Source organism: Orcinus orca, chromosome 7 (genome assembly GCF_937001465.1).
Source record: "Orcinus orca chromosome 7, mOrcOrc1.1, whole genome shotgun sequence".
In the NCBI taxonomy this organism is placed as follows: Eukaryota; Metazoa; Chordata; class Mammalia; order Artiodactyla; family Delphinidae; genus Orcinus; species Orcinus orca.
The window spans coordinates 91,466,840-91,479,487 of record NC_064565.1 but is presented as its reverse complement, the minus strand read 5'-3'; the positions used below and the strand labels follow the sequence as shown (position 1 = coordinate 91,479,487).

The 12,648-nt window shown below is 39.5% G+C and overlaps 1 non-coding gene across 1 annotated transcript; it reads right to left on the bottom strand.

The window, feature by feature from the left end:
* Positions 1–2,688: 2,688 nt before the first annotated feature.
* On the bottom strand, positions 2,689–2,795 carry LOC117201863 (U6 spliceosomal RNA). The gene has a single exon (XR_004483986.1). It is a non-coding gene; the product is annotated as a U6 spliceosomal RNA (small nuclear RNA).
* Positions 2,796–12,648: the final 9,853 nt, after the last annotated feature.

The window sequence follows — 12,648 nt, the reverse complement described above, 5'->3', positions numbered from 1 at the left end:
GCCCGTGCACCGCAATGAAGAGAGTAGCCCTGCTAGCCGCAACTAGAGAAAGCCCATGCGCAGCAACGAAGACCCAATGCAGCCCAAAAAAAATAAAAATAAAAAACTTTGTCAAACAATGTAGCAAATGGTAAGTTAGAGATGGGCAGGGAGAGCCACGGGCACAGAGGGTGACCAACTCTCCCCAGGGATGTTGCGGATGGTTCTAAGAGGAGGTGACATCTGTGCTCCTTCTCAAAGCATCAGAGGAGATCATTGGATAGAGAAGAGGAGGAGAGCATTCCAGACAGAAGAGGCAGCCTGTGCAAAGGTGGAGAGCACGGTAAGTGCTCTGGAGTTGAAGCTACACAGAAGGAGAACTCAGGAGGAAGCTGGAGAAGCTGGGCCGTATGCTTTAGGATGCTTGTGCTCCAAATGTGTTCTAAAGGAGCCTGTGGATGCCACTGAGAGGACCGGGACTGGTCAAGGTTAAGGGGGCAAAAGACGTGATGAGACAGGCTGAGCGTGCAAGGACTCTGCCTGCACCCAAACCCACTTCCACAGGGCAGGTCTGCTTCAATGTTTTATGTAACATTCCATATTACATTTCATTGGGGGGAAAAAAGAAGTCAAAGCATACCCAAAAAAGCCGGTGACAATGATGATTGTAGATGTGTGATTGAGAAAGACAATTCTAGCATCAGTTACAAAGTAGAGGGGAAGACATAAAGATTAATAAGGTATTTATTGCAGTGGTGCAGGTGAGAGATGATGAAACCTTGAACAAAGGCATAACAGAGATCAGAAATAAAATGTAATCACTACAAGATTGTCAAATGTACTTCAGGGCCATTTTGCAAGGTAGGAAAATGTTCTAGAGGTCTAAGATTGTGCTGGTGAGGAGGGAGAAATACATAGTGCACATTTCACTTAGACCTGCGCCCCTTGCCATAGCAGGAGGGGCCACATGGCCTTATGGTCAATGGGTTAGAGGGGTCCATTTAGGTTGGTCTTGATGACCCAGGCTTCATTATTGGTGGAATCCAGCTGACGGCTGGTAATTGGAGAGGGAACAACAAAAAAGTATCCAACACAGACTGGGAATCCCAAACAGGTTTAGTCGCTTCTCTGTCTCAGATGCAAATAACATTCTCCATGCAGAACCAGGGAATAACGTGCTTTGGGGAGTGGCTTCCCAAGTCTATTTAGGCGCCCCTGAGCTCACAGGAGTGGCTGTCATCTGCCCTGCTCCAGGTGCACCAAGTGCCTACCCATAGCCTGCCCCATGCCTGCACTCTCTCTCCCATGGTCCCTTGACCTTGCTCATGCCTGCTTCCCTCGCCTCCCCTTCACCATGTCCCTAGTCCTCTATGTATTACCAGTCATCCTCTCCCACACAGTCTGTTAAAGACTCCAGAACTTGAGGATAGAGAAGGAAAAGGAGAGGGAGCCCATCATTGTAGGTGAGCCTAAGATTAGAAATATGAACTGTAATTAGACACTCGGTGAACTACAAAGATTAAACTCCTGCTAACTAGTCTCCTGTAACTCATGATGCTAAAGAGTGCTTCCCAAACTACCATAATGTTTCAATATACATATAGATTCAGATATATAGATATAGAAATTGATACACATAGACATGTACATACAGTCACTCTATTCCCTTAACTTTGAAAGGATCCCAGTTATCCCAAGAAGAATAGAGGTAGTACACCCTTCCTTCCACACTGATAAATACTGTTCTAACTTAAATAAAGTATTTACATAATTAAGTGCTAGCACGTCAATTTTCTTTCTTAAAGTCACATGCACATTAACAAGTAAAATCTAAAATAGAGCAAAAGAAATCTGAAAAAAAAATCGCTATGATATACACCTGAAACTAACACAATATTGTAAATCAATTATACTTCAATGAATATATATGCATATAATCGGAAAAAAATTTTTTAAGTAAAATAGAGTCAAAGAAACCAAGACCCAGGGTACTATAGAGATTCATGGAGGGGCAGGGAACGTTTTTGACCTTCAGAGCATCTTTAGTGGTGGGTATTTCAGCTGCTATGTCTTCTTCAGTGGAAGGAGGGTGAGTCTGGCTAGCAAGAAAGAAAACCCAGAGGTGGGATTTGGTAAAGAGGGACATTTTGTTAACTTAAGAGATCTTCCTCCATCAAAGCCAAGAGTCTCTATTTGTTTTACAATAATTTCTTCTCCATCCTTCAGATGTTCTCACATTCTCTGTAAATCTTCCCCCTTTTCACACCAATCCATAATGATTTACTGCTCTCTGAACTACCATTATGCTGGAGTGGTTAAGATCTGCGGGTCTTGGGATCAGTCAGGTTTGAGTTTGAATTCTCATCCTGATATAAATTTATTGAGTGAATGCTGGCAAGTTATTTAACCTCTCAGAACCTCAGGGTCATAAAACCTAATATTCATAGGCCATTGACTTCACATCAGGCACTGTTTCAAGCACGATACTTACATTTTCTCATTTAATATCAACTCTATAAGGTAAGTTTCTCCATGATGATTCTTTTTTTTTCTGAATAAAAAAAGATTTTTAATTTAATACTGAATCTTTGAATTTATAGACATATGGGAAAAGGCTAATATACTGGAGTGAAAATAAGCCAGCATCTCAAAGATTACTTGACTTTTTAATTTGTTAAAAATGTAAAAATTCACTGGTACATACAAGGAAAAAACATGGAACACTTCACGAATTTGCGTGTCATCCTTGTGCAGGGGCCATGCTAATCTCCTCCGTATCGTTCCAACTTTAGTATATGTGCTGCCGAAGCAAGCACTCCCTGATGATTCTTATTTCATAGATGAGGAAATGGAAACAAAGAGAGGATCATCAATGCTCAAAAGTCCTGTGGCTAGTAGCAGAGGCTGGACATACCATCTCCCCACACCTGTGCACTTGTGGGTTGTAGTTAGGATTGATGACATCCTTAGCATGGTGCCTGGCACAGGGGAAACACTTTGTAAATGGAAATTATAACTACTAAGTGTCTATGTAGATTTTATTATCAACCACTTAACACTTAGATGTTCCCTTAGCTCTGTATCTGTCCCATCTTCCTACTGTCTTATAGTGTCCCTGGAGAAGGAGCCAGTCTCTTATCTAATTCCTCACAGCACAATGCTGGGAACCTATGTGCCAGTGTACCTGGACTAGTGATAATTCTAGATGGAAGCAGTGGCAATGGTTGTGGATTTTCCCCAGTTTAATCCAAAGGGCTCAGCAGCATGGCGGAGCATGTGCTTATACACATTCTTGTCTTGTCATATATGTGCTGGCTTGAAAACATGGATGAGTCACTGACCCTGCCATAAACCAGAGAGGGAAAGAAGGAAAAAGAGAAAGACAGAGAACAAGAAAGGAGGCAGGAGTGGAGGAGGGAGGAAGAGAGGGAGGTAAAGACAAAGAAAATCTGTCTCTTTTCGGAGCACCGTTAAACATCCTTAAGAGAAACTGGGATATTCATGTACTTGATGACATTTCCTCTATCTGTGCCAAACCCCACCTTCCAAGGGTGATTGCAGTTTGTATTAAGCACCATGTAGGGAAAACTTTTATCACTTTTAAACAGCAGACAGTGGCAAAACAACCAAGACTGTGGCAGTCATGAAACTCCCATTCTACTCTAACAGAGTTGGTATTGCCACCTCAGGAATCGGAGATGGAAGTCCTCTGGGAAGTTGTCAAGGAGGTTCTATTTTTGGCCCCCAGTCTGTTTCCACAGTGATTAGAAAAAGCTGTCCAGAACACAAGAAGTGGTTGAGGGCATCTGAAATACCCATGAAAGGGACACGGAAGGCACTCACATGTGTCAGATGGAGAAGACAATTTGAAACAAAAGGAAAATCTGGAGGCAGATTATTTAACATTCATTTATGCATTCATTCAACAAATAGTTGCTGAGTGGCTATTTGGTGCAAAGCCCTGCACGGGGCAATCCTATGGAGGATATAAATATTAAACAGGCTCAACTCCTGCCCTTATCTTGCAGTCAAGTGGGGGAGATAAGACATGCACATATTTATTATTTAGTGGTGTCATGTAAACGTCTGAGGTGGAAATCTGTGGGCTAAAAGGTTATATTAGTCATTCTACAGAGAGTGAAGACACAAATCAACCTGGCCCACAGCACATGGCATCAGCCTTCTAGCCTTTCCATAAACCAGTAGCACACAGGTCCTGTGCTGCAGACCCAGACTCTCAGGAAATGCAGTTACTCAAGTCCTCTCTCCTTCAAAGGGAGCAACGGCTACATAAATTACACTGAAAAGCCTGCATTCAATGGCAGAGGATTTCAAAACCCTAAAATGGGCAGATTCAGAATTTCAGGGAGGCAGTGTCCCAAGGTGATTTAGCACAGAGGCTTTGGATGTGCAGTCCTGGATTTGCTTCTCAACCCTGCCTGCTGGCTCCTTGACAATGAACCTCTCTAAACCTCTGTTTCCTCCTCTTTAAAATGTCAGTAGAGGAGATTCTCTCATACAATGTGCTCTGAAATAAAGTACACAGGAAAAGACATTGGTAATCAGTAGAGTGCTCAAAAGACAGACGTTAAAGTTGACAAGGTCATTTTGGGTTCACAGCATTCTGTACTACCTTACTAGGCTCCAGTCCTGCAGCCTGTCCTCGATTCGTCCTTTTGTGACGTGTGATACTTGGTTAGCCATTTCATTGTTCTTTTCCTCACTTTTTTGTTGTTGTGGTGGTAAAATACACCTAACATAAAATTTACCATTTTTACTATGTTTAAGTGCATAGTTCAGTGGCATTAAGTACATTCACATTGTTAATGCAACCATCACCACCATCCATCTCCAGAAACTTTTCATCTTCCCAAACTGAAACTCCATACCCATTAAACATCAACTTCCCATTCCCCTCTTCTTCCAACCCTTAGCAAGCACTATTCTACTTTCTGTCTCTATGAATGAGACTGTTCCAGGTATCACATGTAAATAGAAGTATACAATATTGGTCATTTTGTGCCCAGCATATTTCACTTAGCATAATGTCTTCAGGGTTTATCCATGTTGTAGCATGTATCGTAATTTCTATCCTTTTTAAAGACTGAATAATATTCCATTGAATGTGTATATCACATTTTGTTTATCCATTCAACCATTGATGGATACTTGGGTTATTTCCACCTTTTGGCTACTGGGAATAATGCTGCTGTGAACACCAGTGTATAAATATCTGTTCAACCCTTTTTCATTTTTAAAAACAATGTCTTAAAAATATTATGCTGTATTTTTAAAACATCTTCTTATCCCTCAGACTGACAATATATTGATAGATAAGTTAGTTTCTCTTTAAACTATTCTGTGATCATGGTGGGAATATCAAGAAAGTTATTTTATTTTGGTCCTATAGAGTGATCTTCAGTAAATCTTTATCATTGTAAAGCAAACACCCTTGTAACCAGCATAAGTTTTGTTAATACAGATTGGCTATATTTTAAAATAAGTTACTAAATATAGAAAAAATTGGCACATATAGTATTGTTGAACTTTAAAAAGTATTACATTTTTCCTATAAGTAAATAAGGCATATAGAAAGAGGAGTTGGCTAACAATGGCCCATGGGCCAAAATTCAACCCACTGTCTAGTTTTTTTAAGACCTGCAAACTAAGAATGGGTTTCATATTTTTTTAATGGTTGAAAAAATCATAAGAAGTCTAAAATGTCATGACATATGAAAATTATAGAAAATTCAAATTTCAGTGTTTGTAAATAAAGTTTTATCGGGACACAGGCACACCCACTCATTTATGTATTTTCTGTGGCTGCTTTTGAGCTACACTGGCAGAGCTGGACAGTTGTGACAGAGACTGCATAGCCCTCAAGTCCTAAATATTTATGATCTAGCCCTTTAGAGAAAAAATTTGCCAACAGCTGATATAAATCATTGATCTAATTTCACTTCCTTATTTATAGTTGAGAAGACCAAGGCCCAGTAAGCATCCTGTCAGACTGGAGATCACAAAGCATAGAGTCACTAAAAGAAATCCAGCTGTCCCAACAGGCCACCCTGAGCTCCTAAACCATATCCCAGTGGATTCCTGGGTTAAAGCACAGTGGCTTACCTTCCAGCTGTACATCATGAACTAAAACCATCCTTGCTTCACATTAATGATGCAAAAAAGTGTGTCTCTGTTCTTAATTTCCTCTGCTGAATGCTAGGGAAAAAAAAGAGATGTATGCTTAGTTGTTAACTTCTTTGTGAGGGTCACATTGGTTCATATCTTTTTTTTTCTGCTTTTTTAAAATTTTATTTATTTATTTTTTTATACAGCAGGTTCTTACTAGTTATCCATTTTATACATATTAGTGTATATATGTCAATCCCAGTCTCCCAATTCATCCCACCACCACCACCCCCACTTTCCCCGCTTGGTGTCCTTACGTTTGTTCTCTACATCTGTGTCTCTGTTTCTGCCTTGCAAACCAGTTCATCTGTACCATTTTTCTAGATTCCACATATATGCGTTAATACACAATATTTATTCTTCTCTTTCTGACTTACTTCACTCTGTATGACAATCTCTAGGTCCATCCACGTCTCTACAAATGACCCAATTTTGTTCCTTTTTATGGCTGAGTGATATATTGTATATATGTACCACATCTTTATCCATTCACCTCTCGATGGGCATTTAGGTTGCTTCTATGCCCTGGCTATTGTAAATAGTGCTGCAATGAACATTGGGGTGCATGTGTCTTTTTGAATTATGGTTTTCTCTAGGTATATGTCCAGTAGTAGGATTGCTGGGTCATATGGTAATTCTATTTTTAGTTTTTTAAGGAACCTCCGTACTGTTCTTCATAGTGGTTGTATCAGTTTACATTCCCACCAACAGTGCAGGAGGGTTCCCTTTTCTCCACACCCCCTCCAGCATTTGTTGTTTGTAGATTTTCTGATGATGCCCATTCTAACTGGTGATACCTCATTGTAGTTTTGATTTGCATTTCTCTAATAATTAGTGATGATGAGCAGCTTTTCCTGTGCCTCTTGGCCATCTGTATGTCTTCTTGGAGAATTGTCTATTTAGGTCTTCTGCCCATTTTTTGATTGGGTTTTTTGTTTTTTTAATATTGAGCTGCATGAGCTGTTTATATATTTTGGAGATTAATCCTTGTCTGCTGATTCATTTACAAATATTTTCTCCCATTCTGAGGGTTGTCTTTTCATCTTGTTTATAGTTTCCTTTGCTGTGTAAAAGCCTTTAAGTTTCATTAGGTCCCATTTGTTTATTTTTGTTTTTATTTCCATTACTCTAGGATGTGGGTCAAAAAAGATCTTGCTGTGATTTATGTCAAAGAGTGTTCTTCCTGTGTTTTCCTCTAAGAGTTTTACAGTGTCCAGTCTTACACTTAGGTCTTTAATCCATTTTGAGTTTACGTTTGTGTATGGTGTTAGGGAATGTTCTAATTTCATTCTTTTACATGTAGCTGTCCAGTTTTCTCAGCACCACTTATTGAAGAGACTGTCTTTTCTCCATTGTATATCCTTGCCTCCTTTATCATAGATTAGTTGACCATAGGTGCGTGAGTTTATCTCTGGGCCTTCTATCTTGTTCCATTGATCTATATTTCTGTTTTTGTGCCAGTACCATATTGTCTTGATTACTGTAGCTTTGTAGTATAGTCTGAAGTCAGGGAGTCTGATTCTTCCAGCTCCATTTTTTTTCCTCCATATTGCTTTGGCTATTCAGGGTCTTTTTCTGTCTCCATGCAAATTTTAAGATATTTTATTTTTGTTCTGTAAAAAATGCCATTGGTAATTTGATAGGCATTGCATTGAACCTGTAGATTGCTTTGGGTAGTATAGTCATTTTCACAATATTGATTCTTACAATCCAAGAACATGGTATATCTCTCCATCTGTTTGTGTCATCTTTGGTTTCTTTCATCAGTGTCTTATAGTTATCTGAGTACAGGTCTTTACCTACATAGGTAGGTTTATTCCTAGGTATTTTATTATTTTTGCTGCAGTGGTGAATGGGAATGTTTCCTTAATTTCTCTTTCAGATTTTTCATCATTAGTGTATACGAATGAAAGAGATTTCTGTGCATTAATTTTGTATCCTGCAACTTTACCAAATTCATTGATTAGCTCTAGTAGTTTTCTGGTGGCATCTTTAGGATTCTTTATGTATAGTATCATGTCATCTGCAGTGACAGTTTTACTTCTTCTTTGCCAGTTTGTATTCCTTTTATTTCTTTTTCTTCTCTGATGGCTGTGGCTAGGACTTCCAGAACTATGTTGAATAACAGTGGCGAGAGTGGACATCTTTGTCTTGTTCCTGATCTTAGAGGAAATACTTTCAGCTTTTCACCAGTGAGAATGATGTTTGCTGTGGGTTTGTCATATATGGCTTTTATTATGTTGAAGTAGGTTCCCTGTATGCCCACTTTCTGGAGAGTTTTTATCATAAATGGGTGTTGAATTTTGTCAAAAGATTTTCTGCATCTATTGAGATCATCATATGGTTTTTATTCTTCAGTTTGTTAATATGGTGTATCAGATTGATTGATTTGTGTATAGTGAAGAATCCTTGCATCTCTGGGATAAATCCCACTTGATCATGGCGTATGATCCTTTCAATGTGTTGTTGGATTCTGTTTGCTAGTATTTTGTTGAGGATTTTTGCATCTCTATTCATCAGTGATATTGGTCTGTAATTTTCTTTTTTTTGTAGTAACTTTGTCTGGTTTTGGTATCAGGGTGATGGTGGCCTCATAGAATGAGTTTGGGAGTGTTCCTTCCTCTGCAATTTTTTGGAAGAGTTTGAGAAGGATGGGTGTTAGATCTTTTCTAAATGTTTGATAGAATTCACCTGTGAAGCCATCTGGTCCTGGACTTTTGTTTGTTGGAAGATTTTTAATCACAGTTTCAATTTCATTACTTGTGATCGGTCTGTTCATATTTTCTATTTCTTCCTGGTTCAGTCTTGGAAGGTCATACCTTTCTAAGAATTTGTCCATTTCTTCCAGGTTGTCCATTTTACTGGCATAGAGTTGTTTGTAGTAGTCTCTTATGATGCTTTATACTTCTGTGTTGTCCGTTGTAACTTCTCCTTTTTCATTCTAATTTTATTCAATTGAGTCCTCTCCCTCTTTTTCTTGATGAGTCTGGCTAAAGGTTTATCAATTTTGTTTATCTTCTCACAGAACCAGCTTTTAGTTTTATTGGTCTTTGCTATTTTTTTCTTTGTTCCTATTTATTTCTACTCTGATCTTTATGATTTCTTTCCTTCTGCTAACTTTGGGTTTTGTTTGTTCTTCTTTCTCTAGTTCCTTTAGGTGTAAGGTTAGATTGTTTACTTGAGATTTTTCTTGTTTGTTGAGGTAGGCTTGTATAGCTATAAACTTCTGTCTTAGAACTGCTTTTGCTGCATCCCATAGGTTTTGGATCATTGTGTTTTCATTTGTCTCTAGGTATTTTTTAATTTCCTCTTTGATTTCTTCAGTGATCTCTTGGTTATTTAGTAGTGTATTGTTTAGCCTCCATGTGTTTGTGTTTTTTACATTTTTCCCCCCCTGTAATTGATTTCTAATCTCATAGCGTTGTGGTCGGAAAAGATGCTTGATATAATTTCAATTTTTTAAATTTACCAAGGCTTGATTTGTGACCCAAGATGTGATCTATCCTGGAGAATATTCCATGTGCACTTAAGAAGAAAGTGTAATCTGCTGTTTTCAGATGGAATGTCCTATAAATATCAATTAAATATATTTGATCTATTGTGTCATTTAAAGCTTGTGTTTCCTTATTAATTTTCTGTCTGGATGATATGTTCATTGGTGCAAGTGAGATGTTAAAGTCCCCCACTATTATTGTGTTACTGTCGATTTCCTCTTTTATAGCTGTTAATATTTGCCTTATGTTCTGAGGTGCTCCTATGTTGGGTGCATATATATTTATAATTGTTATATCTTCTTCTTGGATTGATCCCTTGATCATTATGTAGTGTCATTCCTTGTCTCTTGTAACATTCTTTGTTTTAAAGTCTATTTTTTCTGATATGAGAATTGCTACTCCAGCTTTCTTTTGATTTCCATTTACATGGAATATCTTTTTCGATACCCTCACTTTCAGTCTGTACGTGTCCCTAGGTCTGAAGTGGGTCTCTTGTAGACAGCATATATACGGGTCTTCTTTTTGTAACCACTCAGCAACCCTGTGTCTTTTTATTTTTAAATAAATTTATTCATTTATTTATTTTTTAGCTTTGTTGGGTCTTCATTGCTGTGAGCAGGCTTTTTCTAGTTGTGGTGAGCGGGGATTACTCTTTGTTGCAGTGTGCTGGCTTCTCATTGCAGTGGCTTCTATTTCTTGTGGAGCACAGGCTCTAGGCCCGCAGGCTGCAGTAGTTGTAGCACACGGGCTCAGTAGTTGTGGCTCGCCGGCTCTAGAGTGCAGGTTCAGTAGTTGTGGCACGTGGGCTTAATTGTTTCATGGCATGTGAGATCTTCCCAGACCAGGGCTCAAACCTGTGTCCCTGCATTGGCAGACTGATTCTTAACCACTGTGCCACTAAGGAAGTCCCAAGCCTGTGTCTTTTGGTTGGAGCATTTAATCCATTCACATTTAAGGTAATTATTGATATGTATGTTCCTGTTACCACTCTCTTAATTGTTTTGGGTTTGTTTTTGTAGGTCTTTTTCTTCTTCTCTGTTTCCCACTTAGAGAAGTTCCTTTAGCATTTGTTATAGAGCTGGTTTGGTGGTGCTGAATTCTCTTAGCTTTTGCTTGTCTGTAGAGTTTTTGATTTCTCTGTCAAATCTGAATGAGACCCTTGCCAAGTAGAGTAATCTTGGCTGTAGGTTCTTCCCTTTCATCACTTTAAATATATCGTGCCACTCCCTTCTGGCTTGTAGAGTTTCTGCTGAGAAATCAGCTGTTAACCTTATGGGAGTTCCCTTTTAGGTTATTTGTTGTTTTTCCCTTGTTGCTTTTAATAATTTTCCTTTGTCTTTAATTTTTGTCAATTTGATTACTATGTGTCTTGGTGGGTTTCTCCTTGGGTTTATCCTGCCTGGGACTCTCTGCGCTTCCTGGACTTGGGTGGCTATTTCCTTTCCTATGTTAGGGAAGTTTCAACTATAATCTCTTCAACTATTTTCTCAGGTCCTTTCTCTCTCTCTTCTCCTTCTGGAACCCCTATAATGTGAATGTTGGTGCATTTAATGTTGTCCCAGTGGTATCTTAAGCTGTCTTCATTTCTTTTCATTCTTTTTTCTTTATTCTCTTCCATAGCAGCGAATTCCACCATTCTGTCTTCAAGGTCACTTATCCGTTCTTCTGCCTCAGTTATTCTGCTATTGCTTCCTTCTAGTGTATTTTTCATTTCAGTTATTGTATTGTTCATCTCTGTTTGTTTGTTCTTTAATCCTTCTAGGTATTTGTTCTTTAATTCTTCTAGGTCTTTGTTAAACATTTCTTGCATCTTCTCGATCTTTGCTTCCATTCTTTTTCCAGGGTCCTGGATCATCTTCAGTAGCATTATTCTGAATTCTTTTTCTGGAATGTTGCCTATCTCCACTTCATTTAGTTGTTTTTCTGGGGTTTTATCTTGTTCCTTCATCTGTTACATAGCCCTCTGCCGTTTCATTTTGTCCTTCTTTCTGTGAATGTGGTTTTTGTTCCACAGGCTGCAGGATTGTAGATCTTCTTGCTTCTGTTGTCTGCCCTCTGGTGGATGAAGCTATCTAAGAGGTTTGTGCAAGTTTCCTGATGGGAGGGACTGGTGGTTGGTAGAACTGAGTGTTGCTCTGGTGGGCAGAACTCGGTAAAACTTTAGTCTGCTTGTCTGCTGACGGGTGGGGCTGAGTTCCCTCCCTGTTGGTTGTTTGGCCTGAGGCAACTCAGCACTGGAGGCTACAGGTTCTTTGGCGGGTCTAATGGTGGACACCGGGAAGGCTCATGCCAAGGAGTACTTCCCAGAGCTTCTGCCGCCTGTGTCCTTGCCCCCATGGTGAGCCACAGCCAACCCCCGCCTCTGCAGGAGACCCTCCTACACTAGCTGATAGGTCTGGTTCAGTCTCCTATGGCGTCACTGCTCCTTCCCCCAGGTCCTGATGTGCACACTACTTTGTGTGTCCCCTCCAAGAGTGGAGTCTCTGTTTCCCCCAGTCCTGTCAAAGTCCTGCAACCAAATCCCACTGGACTTCAAAGTCTGATTCTCTAGGAATTCCTCCTCCCATTGCCAGACCCCCAGGTTGGGAAGCCTGATGTGGGGCTCAGAACCTTTACTCCAGTGGGTGGACTTCTGTGGTATAAGTGTTCTCCAGTTTGTGAGTCACCCACCCAGTGGTTATGGGATTTGATTTTATTGTGATTGTGCCCCTCCTACCATCTCATTGCAGCTTCTCCTCTGTCTTTGGATGTGGGTTATCTTTTTTGGTGAGTCCCAGTGTCTTCCTGACAATGATTGTTCAGCACTTAGTTGTGATTCCAGTGCTCTCACAAGAGGGAGTGAGCACACATCCTTCTACTCCACCATCTTGAACCAATTTCCCTGATTCATTCTTTATATGTGGACCTTTATCTCTAATTTCTTAAGCACCATTTCATATGATGAAATAATTCCCAGTTGCTTTCAGCATAAAGCCTAAATGACTGAATA